Genomic DNA, 4,042 nt, shown 5'->3' on the forward strand with positions numbered 1-4,042 from the left:
GACTCATTGTGCAAGTGGGAGCTCAGGGAAGGTGCTGAGTGGACTGGGTGTGTGCACCAGTGATTCAGCAGGCAGGCCTGACACCCAGGCTGACTGTGAGTGGAGTCAGGTAGGGCGCCAATTGCCTGTTCATCTCCCTCTGGCCAGAGTAGGGGAGAGGTGGGGCCCTCCTGCCTGTGGTAAGATAGGAGGACTTCACAGGAATGCAGCTTTCCCCAGTATTTAGAGGTGGACTGATGGAGGGAGGGAAGTTTTGTCACAGTACGCAAATTTTGTCACAGTAGTCTGGCCTTTGTGTGCTAGCTCAGATCCTCAGGCTATTTGCAACACTCTCAAAATGGCTGCTCCCCAGAGGAGTGAGGTTGGGGATAGAGCTTGGGGTGGGGCTGAGGCTGGGGTGCACAGACCAGCTATGGAAGTGCTGTTTCCCCTTTTCAGTTATTCAGTTGTTTTGTTTCATCTACATATAGTGTCTTTCCTATTAATTTTATGTTTTAGTGTTGAAGCTCCTCCCCCATTGCAGAATACCTTCTCAGTGAATCTGAGCATCTAGTCAGCCATATTGGATCTCTCTTCTTTCATCCTCTAAAATCAATGGAGAAAACCCATGAAGATCGCCCTAGACTGTCTTACCTAGCATGTTTGAGGTCCTGAGTTCAATCCCCAGTATCAAAAAAGTATCAAAAGAGACAAATATGCAGACATCTATATAATAAGTGAGTTACAAGAAACATGGGAGAAGAGGAAAAGAGAAGGGAGAAAAGGTGAGTTCCTGTTTTTGAGGAGCTCTTGAAAGGGGATGATTCTACCTCTCAGTGCCACATCTCCTTGACAGGGCCAAGGGAAAATGGGACTGAGAACTGATGGTTTATGGAAAGAGACAGAAACTGAGATGGAAGGACTGAGCATGGATGGATCCTGAGGATGCTTGTAAGCTGTGCATCTTAGGGTGACCTGTCCTGTCCTCCTGGCTAAGAGTGTCCCCTCCCATGTGGCCAGACACTAGCTCACTGGGTCCTCTGAGTTGGCAGGGGAGGCCAGGCCAGGCCAGGGGGAATGGAGCCAAACCAACACTTTCCTGACCTGTTGGCTTTTCTCTTTTACTTCTGGCTTATTTCTGGAAATTTCTAATTTTATGTTCTGCTCCTCCTGAAATGGCTAAACTACCCAATCCATGAGAGGTGACTCCACAGGCTCTGGAGACTTTGGAGATATTTACTTGGACTTACTCTGGAGGATCTTACCTAGATCTCAGGTAAGGAGGTTGCCAGTGGTTCTGGCCCCGCCTTTGGTGACTCAGTTAGGAGAAACTGCCAGTGGGTGTGACATACACTTGATGGAGCCTTGTGGCTGCCCACATTCTCTCCCCATTCCAGCCTGTATAACTGGCCATTTCTTAACCCCCACAACCCATCAGTCTCTACCCCACCCTAACCTTGGCCCTGGAAGATGCCACTGCACCAAGCAAGAGTGTCTGAGTGGAAGAGAATCAAGATGCAATTGGAGGTCTACTTCTACTCATAACTCTGGAGGGTGTTCTGTGCATCTTGCCATTGCCTATGCCAGGCAAGACCTTCATGGATCTTTCAAGTCACCCTAAGTCACCCCATCTCATCGTGTGCCACTTGGTGCCATACTTGGTGGCACAGTCCTTGGTTTCTATTGTCTTTTCTGAAGCCTCCATACTTTTCAAGCTGCCCATTGGTTCTTCACACAAATGGACCTCTGCCAGGAAGATGCCTTGGTCTCTAGTTCTGCCCTCTATTCCTATATTGCTTAAATCTATAAATCTGACACAGTTCATTTTTTCACATCAGGGAATGGGATTAGTTTGCATAGAATTGACCTGCCAGAGTACCAATATCAAGTCCATCTCTTATTAGTTTTGTGACTGTGGGTGAGTTACTTAGTCTCTTTAACCTTCCTTTTATCTTATCAGTTAAGTGGAAATAAAAATAGCACTTCCTTTCTAGGACCGATGTGCTGTGAGATGGAGAGATGGTGACTGATGTACTTCTTTGAAACAGTGAATGTGCAGTGAAAGTTAACTCCTCTTATTGGAAACTGAAGACTGCACAGCATAGGCTGCAGTCACTCAGACAGGCTGAGTGTGCCAAACCTGGGCTGTTTCCCTCTCTGGGTGGAGAAAGTCATGTTGGGACACTTGAGGAAGCATTTGGTCTAAGAACCAGACTCAGATGTAGGTCACTTGTAGGGAAGAGGGAAAGGGGACATTACTAGAATCTCTGCAGTAAGTCCTAGTCTCCTGTGAGCCACGGCAGCACAAGGCAAATTACAGGAAAGGTAGAAAAATGATACCGAGAAGAAGCTGAGCTTTGGGTCTGATCAGTGCTGCTCTGGGTGGCAAAGACGAAAGCCCCCAGTTTACCACACCTTTTATTCAGTACTCAGAACATCAGGAGAAACAAATGTAACAAATGACTTGCAGAGAGTTCAGTTCATCCTGCGTAAACAAGATGTAATGATCCAAGAACAATGAGGAACTGAGCAGATGTTTGTTCCTCCCAAGATGTTTTCAGTTCCCAGGATGTTTCTTGTCCTGGAGAATCACAGACAGCATCACCAGATCATTGAGGTCTCAGTTGTGACCGTAGGCCAAAATGGAATTATGACTCAGAATTCCGTAGCTGGGCTGTATGCAGGAGAACTAGGCTAACCAAATGATTTTACCCTAAAATTTTGTAGCATTGCTCCCAACAGTCATTGTGTTCTCAGTGTCCACTTTACATACCTGGGAGGAGAATAGGGGAGATGGAGAAAATCGAGAGCTGGGGGACGGGTGATCAGGAGTTGTGCTGTGCACCAGTCTGGCTCTTCACAGCCTCCGATTCATCCAGTCTTCACAATACCCCAGTGACAAGGACATTGTCCTCTTTATAGAGAAACAGAAATGAGGTAGGATGAATCACTAGGCCCCAAAGATGAAGCAAATTTCCCAGGCCATGAAGATGGTGTGATGATTTTGGAGGTGATCATGGTGGTGGTGGTGGTGATGAAGATGACTGTGGTGGTGATCATGCTGGTGGTGGTGGTTAAGATAATGATGGTGATATAGCTGACATTTAAGCATCACTTAAGAATAGTGTCAGACACTATTGTAAACACTTCACATTATATCAACTCATTTAATCCTAATGACAGTAGTCAGTTTTTTTAAAGTTCTGCTTTACAAATGAAACTCAAAACATAGAAAGGTTAAATAACTTGATCAAAGATACCTATCAGTAAACAACATATTTATGACCTGAACCAAGACAAGTCTTAACCAGAGTTCAGCAAACTTTTTGGCCAGGTAGTAGTAAACATTTTAGGGTTTATAGATCATACAGTCTCTGTCACAAACATTCATCTCTGCCATTGTAGTGCAAAAGCAGCCCTAGAAAAGTTGTCAACAAATGAACATGGCTGTGTTCCAATAAAACTTTATCTATAAAGCAAGTAGTGGATCAGTCTTGGCTGACTTTACTGACTTTATGGACAGTCAGTTTCTCAGATGTGTTATTAGTCAAACATATGGTCTTAACTGCAGCATCAAGAGAACAAGGATCCAAAAGTACCACAGCTCTCTGAGAAAATAATAATCTTGAACAAAATATTAGACAATTCCCTGGCCTTTTAAAATGTGCAACAGCATATAATTCATTCAATGTTGGTGCAACATGTATTTATGAAACATGTATTTATGGAAGATACATGTATTTATTGTATACTAAGGCCACCTTACATACTTGGTATGTAGCACTTAGCACAATAGACAGGAAAAACCTCCCTTGTATGAGCTTATCTTCCAATGCATTGTGTGGGGGAATCCAATAAATAAAAGAACAATATGTGGATGAATTATACAATATGTTAAAAGGTGGTTAGTACCGTGGAAAGAAATGAATCATGGCAAGGAAAATGTGAAAGCATGAGGGGGAAGAATAGAATGGTAAACATGAGCTTCTCTGAGAAGGTAGCACTGTAGTAAAGACTTAAAGGAGGTAAGAGAGTGAGCCATACTGATACAATGGTGAAGAGC

The sequence above is a fragment of the Heterocephalus glaber genome, unplaced genomic scaffold (genome assembly GCF_053883595.1).
Source record: "Heterocephalus glaber isolate CG9 unplaced genomic scaffold, H.glaber_assembly_v1.0 deba00000470, whole genome shotgun sequence".
NCBI classification, from domain to species: Eukaryota; Metazoa; Chordata; class Mammalia; order Rodentia; family Bathyergidae; genus Heterocephalus; species Heterocephalus glaber.